This window comes from Hermetia illucens, chromosome 6 (genome assembly GCF_905115235.1).
Source record: "Hermetia illucens chromosome 6, iHerIll2.2.curated.20191125, whole genome shotgun sequence".
Taxonomy (NCBI): Eukaryota; Metazoa; Arthropoda; class Insecta; order Diptera; family Stratiomyidae; genus Hermetia; species Hermetia illucens.
In genome coordinates, this window is record NC_051854.1 from 18,627,692 (window position 1) to 18,640,503 (window position 12,812).

Here is a 12,812-nt window from a genome sequence, read left to right on the forward strand (position 1 = left end):
AATTATCACAATATTGCTTTGTCGCTTAAGTGTTGCGAGGAATTTAATATAAAAATTAATAAAATCCTGTCCAATTCGACTTGCTTTCCTACAAGCTATAAGTATAATAAGCAAAACCATCAACTCAATAATGTCTCATTCTGGTTGCTCCACATCCCTATACCAACCAAAAGGACATTCCAATACAAACTGTAATAGAAGTTTAATATAATCTAAACTCATCGAAATCGTATATTGTTGAAACATCTTCTACTTCTATTTGCTGTCAACAAACAGGATATATCCAACTTATTTATCAATATCCTAACGTCCACGTATGCCCATATACAGACAAGCTCGGAGTAAGAAGAAATCCAGGGACGATACGAGATCAGATACAGGACGGATAGATGAAATTACCCTCGGGACATAATAACAGTTTTATGAAACCAAAAATCAAGTTTCGATTCAACCGCACAACTTTTATGCTTTTATGAGAAAAGGACGTTTTTGGGTGAAAATTTCCTTTGCTGAATATTAATTTTATCCAGATAAAGACATTATCGGACCTGGGTTTATGGAAAATCTCATAATGCAGGATCTATGGGTTTATGGATGAGTCCGTATATAGATGCAAATAATGCGTGTATGATTTTCCTAGGTACACACATATATATTATACTCGTTCACATATTTCTGGAGAAACCGCAAAAGGACGTGCTCAAATGGATTCATCCAGTATCGAGTTTAATTTGACTATGCATGATCTACTCCTACATGCATGCATGCATATGTAGTGCAATTTTCGAGAAAAATGAACAAAAATATAGCACGAATCTGATTCCTATTTTCTTTGAGCGTGACGATATGGTCTGGTTAATCCTCTCCTGGCTTGGATCTCAGCTTCTTCGAATATGAGACAATGCGGGGATGAAAAGGATTTTCTCCTGGCAGCAAACAAGTGTATTGTTGACCTTTTGTACGAGGCGAAGGCGGACAAAGGCTCTTGGTGCATCCTCCTTCCTCATATCCTATTCAATTCAACAGGCTTTTATTAGTGAAATGTTATAGGTAGGTGGGATTATGGTTCGATCAACTTTTATGTAATTTCCTGAGCGCATAACAAGTCCATACACAATGCACGCATGATAAACTGATAAGGTCAGCTCGTGTCCATAGTTTGTATGTAAATTCAGAGTATCCTTTTTGTGAACGTGGTTATTGTAAAATTTAAAATGAAACTCTATTATTTGAATGAATGAATATAAGTTGGAAAACGTGTGATGTGTGGGAGTTTATGGAGCGAATGATTTTATGAAAAGAATGAGGAGATTAACGCCTACAAATTTCAATAAACAGATTTTTGTTAAGGAAAATATTTTTGGGAAATGACACATTATCTAGATCATGTAAATATGGGTGGACAACGAGTTCTGTATTGAGAGATTATACTGTTCAGGTGTTCTGTGGGTTTTATTCAGGAGCTGAAAAAATCTGTATATTAACCTATATCCCATTCGCTTTCAAGATTGGATGGTTAACTTTACTTACGTTTTTCACTATTTGCTTGAATTCCTAACTTTCAATATTTAGTTCCAGAAAAATTGTTACATTTTACCAACGACATTAAGAAGAGGAACGAAAATTAATTAGAAAAGCGAAGTTTTACAAGAAAGTAAACTGTGATCATTTAAAATTTGATGGGCGAAAAGAAAGGCAAACTTTTAAATCATAATGATGTCTTTGATAGCTCAAGGAAGAATATTGATTGTTTAGGTAGACGCCTTTCCTTGATCTAGGGTCCTCTTTGCAGCCTTAAGGGATTCTTTTGTGATGAAATTCTTTTAACCATTATGGCGGGGTTACCCTTTAATCTCTTTAAGAGTTAATTAACAGAGCACTTAATTTCTCTCCAATGGCACTTTCGGAATGTTTATAGTTTGGAATATAGTGTAAAGAAGGGAAGAGCAATCGTTTAATTTTTTAATAGGATTCACGTGTCAAACCTGGCCGAACCCTTACGCCACATCTAGGAAGACTGCTGTAGTTTCAAGAGCATTTTTAATCCCCGACCCAAACCGGTGAGCTTCCTCTACTTTGTAATGATGCTTTCTAAATCCAAACTAATAATCACGTATCATATTTCTATCTGCTAGAAATTGTGACATCATTGAGTCCTTGAAAAGGCTTAAAAGCAGATTGGAAGTATGGAGTTCTTCCTGCGTAAAGCTTTTTCTTTCTCGGCCAGAAAGTTTGTTATAGGACGCAATTTCAATTGGAGTGGTACGTAGTGAGCTCTTACCTTGTCTGCCTTGTTTTTAAGCATTATTGAACATCCTTTTCCTCAATGATTTTCAAACATTTGTTTTTTTGCTGTCTTCCCGTTCCCTGCAACTCACATCCTATAACTGGTGTAAAGATGAGTTATAAGTGCTCTTTGGCTAGCTGGGTGGCATTCGACAACAAATTGCAGGCAGTAACCTTCATAGGATTCTACATGGAGCGTGCGGGCACACATTAGCATGTAGCAAACCAGCATGCTTCAAAGGCTGACAAAGATCGTCTTTCGAAAATGGTCAGGTCCTTTAATCTCCATGACGATTACAATGTTGATGCAGAATTTACAAATCTCGACAAGAAACTGACGAAGATACTAGATAATCTATATAAGAATCGCGATCGCGAAGTGATCGGTCTGATTGCTCGTACGATGTCGGCCAGTTAAATCCCAACTAACCTGATGTCAGGCTCTGGGACAGGGTGCCACTCATGACCAGGCGGTGGAAGGTGCAGAAATTTACAAACCAACATTATAGCTACAGTCGTCAAAACCATGCTTCCATATCACATGTCCGGGCAAGGTGTTGTCAGATCGCATCCTGGCATTGAGGACACCCATCACTATCACAATGTCACCTTTAGGAAGCCTCCCCTAAACTGTGTGTATTTGCTCGCAGAAAGCATCCTTCTCCACTATATCGGAAGTCTCCGTTGGTACATAGCACTGTAAAATGCAGTCAGAAGTCTGTTAGAAACCAGCTCCCAGGTTAAGATATCGTGCCTTGCGGTAGCCGTCAGAAACAATCCGAAACTGGTTTCGCATCTCCTGCCATTTGACTTTTCAGAGTACAAAAACACATTGTCATTAGTGTGGCAATGGAGAGAGGAGTATTCTCCAAAATTCCACCATCTTTCTTCGCTTAGGCGATGTTCAACTTATATCGTTGGAGTTCCCAATCGAGTCGGGGAAAACAAGCATTTTGAAGATCTTCATTACCTTTTTTGAGTCGCGTGCGCACTTTCCAGAAACCTATTACAGTCCCCTTTCAATAGCCAAAGCTCTCCAGGATGAGGTCAGTGCCTATCCGTTGAAGTTAGGTTAGCAATAAAGCTACAAAGTTTGCAGGTTTCTAGCCCATAAATTTCTATCCCTTTTAGTCGCCTCTTACGACAAGCAGGAAAGACTTTGAGTGTATTCTTAAACCCCAACTCATAAGGCAAATTAAACTCGTATATGGCGTTTTAAAGCATTAGTAATTTTTTCAATAGCATGGATTGGACCAGTTCACTTTTAGCATCAGATCTAGATGGGTCCATAGCATCCTTCTATAAGATAATCTTCTACGTTATCAACAATTATGTGCCAAAGATAAAGAAACGGAATAGACGGCCATAAGCCACATAAGGTTCATAAGGCTATTAAAGGGAAGTACGAAGCGATGACATCCGCGCACGGTTGTTGTCAGCCAATAGAGCCTATTTCAGCTTACAAAAACTGTTCCGCTCAAAACGTCTCATCATAGGGTCCAGTCCTCATGTATTCCCCGAAGACTTAGACATAGCAAAAAGAATTGCGAACTCTTGGCCGCGTTCGAGACAAGAATCATCCGAAGAATTTTTGGCCCCCTACATGAGAATGGACGATTCCGTAGCCTACATATCGACGAAATCTATGAGCGATACCACGACCGTCAAGTTGTGGATAAAATCCGGCTCAATAAGTTACGGTGCGCGGGTCACTTAATCCGTATGGGTGAGGATGATCTCACCCGGAAAGTCTATAAGGGCAATATCTATGGTAGAAAAAGAAGACGAGGCAGAACCTGCCTAAGATGGAGCCATGGCGTAGGTCAGGACGCTAGGCAGCTTTTAGGGATATCGAATTGGTGGACCTCGGCGCAAAATCGGGATGTCTGGAGTCCCTTTTTAAGGCAGACCTAGACCGGATTATCGGTTGTTGCGCCGTTGATGATGATGATGAAGCGATTTTGAGAGAATCCTTCGTAAAATCCCATGAAGCATATGAGTCAATGGGTGAAAAAATCATCAAAGACCGAAGGAGCAAAAACGATGCTTGATGAACCAATGCTCCTTCTGTGGAATCGGAAGTGGGTTCATGGCTAACACGATGAAGAACGAAGAGGAACAGCTAATTTACTATAACCAGTAACCAGTAAAGGGTTTTTATAGGAAGCAGTTCGCCTTCTCTTGACAACATAATTATGTTTCTTGGTATATAAATCTTATTCAACTTCTCTGATATTGTTTGGGCTTTTGAATGATTTTCTTGATTGCTTCTATGCAGAAACAGGAACACCGCCAGTGAGGAAGAAATCATCAGTTCGCGGACACACGGTTATCTCAAAAACCAACTATCGCACATTTGGGGGTGATGATCGGCGCAGTGCTGAACTTCAAGGGATACCTAAAACTTGGTAGGCTGGTTAACCCAACCGCGGCTCTTTCAAGAAAGTTGCTAAAGATAGAAGCTTTGGAATACCCGGAGAGACGTAGGCAACTTCGCTGAACTGGGTGAAGACTACTTCGGCTTTGAGGCTTTAGAGCGCCTTTGGAAAAACATCTGGTGAAGCAACGGTGGTAATTGCAGGCATAATATCAACTGATTTGCTTACTTGGATAGTGTATCTTTGATGCAGGCGTGTGCATGTTGGCTCAATGAAAATGAATGCAGAGCAAAGATATCAGGATAGAGTTGTGTAATTACTGGCATTGCATATGAAACGAATCTGGCAGGGAATAGCGGGTACAACCCCTAATGCTAGGAAATGAATAGAGCTGGTTAACATAAAATCTACTAAACTACGCAGTTCTTCATAAGATGCCAGTTATATTAATTCTATTATCCCAGATTCAAAGTTGAAAGAAGGAGCCTGAATAAACCATTTAAAGTGATCGTATGCATTGATAATAAATGGGGAGAAGGTAAAGTCAGAGGCAAGGCTCAGTGCTGCTCTTTCACTGTGGGGAGAAAATCGGGATAGTTTTCAACTGAAAAGCAGGGCAACCGTTCATGAGCCGACTCATAACAACTCCATATCACCTTTCATGCGATTAAATAAGCTTTTGAGCAGAGTTTCTTAAAATATTTTTGGCTTCCTTGCAGCTTGCCCTTCTGGCCTTCGGCGTTCCTGCCTTTTTAGCTGCTCATTTGGCTTGGTGGCAAGTCGAACTAAGGTCAATTCATTACTCCATCAGTTACTTCTACTAGGGAATATGCATCTTCTTGGTATGAATGCGCCAATCACTTTGAGGATGCATTGCGTTATACCAAGAGTTCTACCTATGGATTAGCTTGCTTTTTTGGTGGATCTAACCACAAATCCACGAGTATATGCTCATCCACAGCTTTTGGAAACCATTCTGACGTTTTCTTGCTATTTTGGAGTTTGGACGTACAGGTTTCCTGCCGTGTTATTTGCTCGATAGTTGACAAAGGGTTTCCTGGTGGTTTCTGTAGATGAAGTCCTCGCCAAAATATATTATGCGCCAGCACAGGGATGAATAAAAGTCAGATCAACAGTTACACCAGAGCTCTCCTTTCTAATAAGTGTTTACATCACCTCCTTTGGCCTATCAGACCGATCATTTGAAGCACTATCACCTGAGGTCTGTTCTTTTAAAGCCTTTCAATTCGAACTTTTCCTGCTGCCGACAACTTTCACGCACCCTCCACTGTTAGTCATATTGTGGACGTCTGAGTACCCCCTTAGGTTTTTCTTAGACTCAAACTCCTCCAAATGAAATTCTTGTTTTAAGGCAGTGCGGATTTGTTTTTTTACGTTGTTTATATACTGGGACAATCAATACTGATATCAGTGTCTTCTAGGCCTTTCTTAAATTGCTTATACCACTTAAAAACTTGTATTCTACTTACAGTAGCCTTGCATAAAGCTGCAGTCAACATTTCAAGCTCGTTTCTGTGTTAACTCCTGAATCCTTTTCATGTGCAGAGAGCAAAAATATTTCTATTTGAAAAGTGTTTAGGATACACTAGCTTTCTCTCGTTATTATAGTATCCGAAGTGGTAATCCTACTGGAAATAAGTTCGTACTATAAAATTTCGTGGAAAGCTAGTTATGACCCGTAAGAGTTTCTCACTTTTCTAGTAGGAATTCAAAAAAGGCGACAGTAAGGGGGCTGTGAAATTTTCTAACCAAAGCAACCTAATCCTTAGCACATTTTGTCCTATTCACACTCTACCCAATATTCTAAATCAAACTAATTACGTCATTTCTTTAATTAGAATCATTTACTGAAATGAGGGTAAGGAAGTGTCAAAACGTAAATTGAATCAACTAGAGTCGGTCAACCATCGTTAATGTATAATTCATTTATCGTGGTCTCCTGGGGAGCAAAAAACAGGCGAGCTGCCAGGGTATTTAGGAAAAGAAAGGTGGGAATACGACCATGCGCCAAACCACTCTCCAATTCTATTGGGCAAATACATGAATAACATCCTGATAGGCTACAAACACTTACGACGCTCAGTCCTTTCCCCTGTTCCATGGAATGAATCTCTTTCACTCCTACCCACATTCTGCAGAATAGCACGAGGCTCCTTGGCATAATCCGGGCTAAGCTAAAAGGTTATCCATACAAGTGTACAAGACATTAAAAGCGATATTTATAGGAACTTGGAGGGAACGGAACAGATAGGAAGCTGCTACCCACATCATGCGGAATGTGCTCTCGAGGGTGTAGTTAAGTTTCATTGTTTTTATTGAAACAGCACGCTCAAAGGAAAATTTAATATATTAAGAACTGATTGTTCCGACAAAAAGGGCGAATTCGATTTTATTGCTTGTCTTTTCTCTCAGGGTGAAGGTAATCACTGCCAAGCGAATAGAATCAAATGAAGTCAAGCGAAATATAGGCTGGGATGAGTGGGGGTGGGTATCTAGCGAGCCGACTGGAAGGAGCTGAAAAGTACGAAAAAGGATTTTGCAGGCAGGATGGGGGATGGGTGGGTTCTTCAAGTTTGTCGGAGTGTATCAACATAATAGGACTAAACATTGACAGAGAATATCTGCTGAAAAAAGGATTTTCATGGAGCGAATCAGTTGCAACATTTTGTAAAGAAAATGAATGTTGAAATTGAAGTTCTTTATTATGTTTAGAGGTGTTTGCCCTTTTCCGTTGTTTAGTTTTTCGTTCTTCGTTTGGGGAGTAGTGTTGATATTAGTTTTCGTTTTCAGGTTGGTTCTAGACTTTTGTGTTTTTTGATTGATGGTGTATAAAGCGAATGTCTACAACAATAACGTCTTGTTGATACCAACTGAAAATGGAGTCATTTATTGTTGAATTTATAATTTGTTATGTTTATTGATGGATCTAGTCAAGTTGAATGCAAACATAATACATTATTTCCAGAAAATAATAAAACTAACGTAGATATTAAGGATGCGAAGACTCTTCATATCAATAATTTTAAACTTAAGATCCAGACAGTAGATTAGCAGACTAGCAGGTCTTCCACGTGGTTGAACAAATATGTTCCAACAGTTTCCAAGATATCCTTAATATTTCACAGAAAATGTCTCAGCGACATCAGTATTGAAAGAAATAAATAGAGCGTACCTAGCTTGCTGGCTTCTGTTTGGGCAGTGCTTGTTTCTCCAATAGGAGTATGATTCTTTTGGGCGGGAGGAGGAGATCATACAGATAGTCTTGGTCTTTACATTACCTATTGCACCTACATTTTCGTTTTAGCAAGTTGAGCGTTTGATTTTTTGTCGAGCCTTTAGTTAAGGGTGGTAACTCAGATTTTTAATATAAAAAAACTGCTGCCAGGACAGTTTTATGGAATTCTTCGCTGGACCGTTACTTTCACCCTGAACCGAGAAAACTGTGCTAAGATCTTAATCAATAATGCAATGATTCCTCAACAGAATAAGATAGAGTACCTCGTTTTGCACTTGGATAGACGACTAACTTGAAGAAAACCTATTGAGATGAAGGAAAACGAAGCTGGCAACAAAAAATATGTATTGGTTTCTTAAGAAGCTGTGACTCGAGCACAAACCCCAACAAGGCCTACAAACCCGTCATAATGCCAATATGGACTTAAGAAGTTCAGCGGTGGGGTTCAGCGTGCACATCTACATAATAACGAGTTGCTACACAGAGCCGAATTTAGGATGCTATGGATAATCACTGATGCAGCTTGGTACGTGAAAAATGCAAGCATCCACAGAGACCTTAAAATTGCGACAGTAAATGAGGAGATCTCGCTCCAGGTAACAAAGTATAAAGAAAGATTAGCTTCCCAGCATAACCCCTTACTAACCCTGGTACATACACGAAACTCAGGAAAACCTGCCTGCTTTTAGGCAAATCGGTCCAACAAAACGCGATCCAACACAGAAAAGGTGAACATCCTCGCTCACCACTTCCTCCAAGCACACCACTGCACTCTCCACTTCCATGAACCACGTTTCGATAGCGAGGTAACGGGAAAATTTCCCAACTCCTTTCCCACCCTTCATTCCTCATTCCTCAACCCACACAAAATCCCTTCACCCACGCCCTTGCCGACTCAAGTCAACGAGAAAATATCCTCCCCATTCACTTTGTCAGGCCAGAATCCGTTAGGGCGTCCAACGACACTTCCAAAAACAAAAAATCGATAGGACTGGACAAAATCCTCTCCATCATCCTCAAGAAATGCGCTCCTAGCGTTACTCCCATCATCAACCATTGCCTCATCAACGCCCACTCCCCAGCAGATTGGAAGAGTGCTCCTATCCCGATAGTTACAAGCCTATTTCGATCCTTTTATCCTCCGGCAAGATATTCGAGCGGATCATAAAATTCATCATCGACGAGCACTTTGACTCCAATCATTCACTCCCACAATTTCAATTCGCCAACCGACCCAAATACTCGGTTGAGCATGCACTCCTCGTGCTCAAATCGGATGTCCTCCTGGGCCTCAATCGGAATGCGCCGACCATAGCCTGTCTTCTAGACAGAAAGAAGGCTTTCAACTCAGTGTGGCAATACGGACTCGCCTATAAGCTTCCCGAAGTCCTCTATTTCCATCCGCACCTGAGTATTCAACAAATGCCTATTACATCCAAATCCCCTTATCTCCCAGGCCATGCAGATTGAGATCGTCGAAGATAATGTGCTATGAACTCATCCGTTCCCTCAAATCCTCCTATCCCTCCAGACCCAAAACCTCCTGTTCGACCCCGATGTTAGAGTAATCTTCTACAACAGTAGCTACTTCTCATCCCAATTTTCAAACCCCACCCAGCCTCAGCGCCACTTTTGGCTTCCTTTCCTAAATCCCTCCCGCATGCTCCCCATCCCATTCCATATCCTAGTTCCTTCCCTCGCCCACCCGTTTTTATATAAAATTTACTGGGTGGAGGTTTTTTATGTAGACAAACCATAATTGTACTTTTTGAATAATGTTTCCCATAGCACTGGCGATCTTCTATTCTAGAAAGATTCAATAAAATACGAATGACGGTAAACAAAAACGTTTCTTTGAAGGAACGATTATTTAGGTTGCGGAATATAATCTCATTGAATTTCTTCGACAGTTCAGTTTACATTGTTGCTCTATTCCCGGGGGTCTTACTTTTTCACATAGTCCCATACAATATTCCTGTCCTACTAGAGCCAATGTTACATAGTTTGCTATCTTATGGACTTCCTTCCTTATACTACCACCAGGTACGCCACCTTCATTTTTTCCCATTTCGTATTCAATGATACTACGGGTCAATTTCATTATTATTACTCTTAATATACTACGAGTGCAAACTCCACAAGTAGCGTGGTGAACATAAAGACGAACATAGACAACGATGAAGAACCTGGTTTCAATTCTGGGCAAATCAGATCGAGAGGCTGATGCTTAACTAACTCAACCATCGCAGTATCATCAACATAAGCAGTTCTAGAATTATCTTCCGCTGGGACATAACTGATAGTTAGTTAATCAGCGACCAAATCCAGTCATAGTGCTGTAATTCTCAACGGACGGGCTCCTTCTAGGAGCATAGCTGACACAACGTTTCAATGACGACCACATTTAAAGACTAAAGTCGACGTCAGTGGTTAGTATCTGTTTCTATACAAAAAGCTGCCGTGTGAAATTTTTTTCAGATAAACCACCACCTTTAATTTGAGCCAGGACTGATAGCAAAGACTTTTTGACGATCTCAAATCATTGACCGCACTTGTACTTGCAGGTAAAGCTACTGCATCCACTGGATTGATCTTATATGCCGACATTATCAGGCTATAATATTAAAAGATCCAAGGAGCTTAAGAGAAAGCACCTTATAGCTGCAGATAGTACAGTACAGCGGAAAGTTCACTTTCACTTCAAGGGGGTGGGTGTATACAGTTTACGCGGTATTTCTAGCGATTAAATAATAAAAACTTGCCTTTTCTATTCGTTAGTGTTATTTATTGGTCTTGCAAATCCCGATATTTCGGGTGCCACTTGTTCTTTCCATCAGTGCTAACAAATCCTTGTTAGACTTGAACTAGAACTATTATAGAAATTTCGGTATTTGCAATAAATAACACTAGCTAGTTTTCATTATTTCATATAGGCTTGTGCTGTTAACTGAAAAGGCTTTAACTGCTATCGCTTTGAAAATACTTTCTTTGGCTTCCATATGGTTGTTGAGGTTTTGAATCGGATTACTATTTTGGACGATCTAAACACGAAATCACGGATGCTATTAGGCATTAGATCGGGAAACTGTTTGCTGACTCGGGTTTTTTTTTGGAGTTCCTGAAACCAACGCCAAAGAAGACTTGGGAACAAAGGGGCTCTACGGAATTATAACGCTACGAGCACCAGCTCCCAATACAGGGAGGTGGAGGACCGTGGGATTATGCCTACACGACAGGTACTCACGTTAAACCCCCAGGACTTTCATCATTTGCTGGTCGTGATGTGGACGCTCAAAGGCTTATACAGACCGTTGGACCCGAGCCTGCACAGAGGCTTATCCGAAGTGGCTTCGATCACGAAGCCTCACAAGGGGTATACTAGTACCATGGGAACCGGAATAGCCTTCTGAATTTACATGACTCAGGAGAAATCCTGGTTTCAGCTCGGTTGTAGCGGTTGGCCTGCTAGTGGGAGTTTCATGGAAGTTGTGGTTACTTCTAAGCGGACCAGAAACCTTCGAGCTTCAAACGTGGTGTTACGTTCCAACACGGGTTACGTACTCTAAAGTTTGGTAGAGATTTAGGTAGGCCCTGCATCCATCAGTATGAATGCTGAGCCATACACCCAGTATAGAGTGGTACCCTTGCGCTTATCTCAGCGGGGCTCCGCGTATTGTCGCAAAAGAGAGATCAGTCCTTCCCAGGGTCCCATTGTCTTACCTCATTCAGCCTGTAGAGCTGGAATTCCGGTTGAAACTGGACCAGCCAGCATTGTAGGGAACCTCGATATTGTCGTCGAGAAGCGTTTGCACATTTCTAAATCCGATAAGTCACTCCTAGTCCGAGGTATGGTAGCCATTTTCCAAGCATAAGGAAAATTGAGAATTGCGGGGTGCTGCTTGAGTCGCCTTTTACGACAAGTAGGGAACACTTTTAGTGCTCAGGGATGGCGAGGGGGTAGCAACTTTAGCTATTGAGTTAGCATCAAGCAAGAAGAACATCCAAGAGGTGGCACCGGGAAGCATTGTATGAGTGGCTGCAGAGGTTATCTGGTACCATGGGAACCGGGAGAGCCATTTGGGAGCCTCTATTTCAGGAAAATTCCTGGTGGTGTGTTATCATCTCGGTTATTTGTGGTTGGCCCCCTTGTGAAAGTTGTGGTTATGCCTACAAACGCTCTACAATCCGGAGGCCGTACCCATTAGTTTCGGCAGAAGTGTTAGATAGGCCTCGCATCCATTGGTATGCATGCTGAGCTTGCACCCAATGTAAACCAATACCGCTGTGTCAGTCACTGTGGAGCTCTGATTGTGGTCAACAAATCAATCTGTGCCCGGAAATGAAGGTACTCACATAGAACCACAAGAACTTAACTGTCGAATCAGAGTTTTCTAACAATTTGACGAGTTCGATTAATGGTAAACCTTTCTTTAAAAAGTTTGCAATTTATATATTTCATCGACAATTATCCAACCAGAACCTCATTAAATGACGCAACGCCCAATGTATAACATATAACATTTCATCAAAGAAAATTCTTATATTCCTAGGTTTGAAATTTGTAGGCTCTACTTAATTAAATGTTTTGTCTTACGATCAACTTTCATTTCAGAAATTTTCAAGAAAACAGGTAATAGGAAACCTATCTGGAAAACCATAGGTAACTGCAGTGGTATATTCTTTACTTATCCATTTAGGGTACACGAATGCACCCATACGCTGACTAAGTCTTATCTTGACCTTCCTATATAGTCCTGTTCTTAGACATTCCTCGATAATCTTATCCTTGATCTTTGTTTTTGCAAAAGCTGAAGATAGAAGTGCACTTTTAGTACCTGGATAATGTCCTTTTACATGATTAAATGAAACTTATCCAACTAATGGACGAAAAA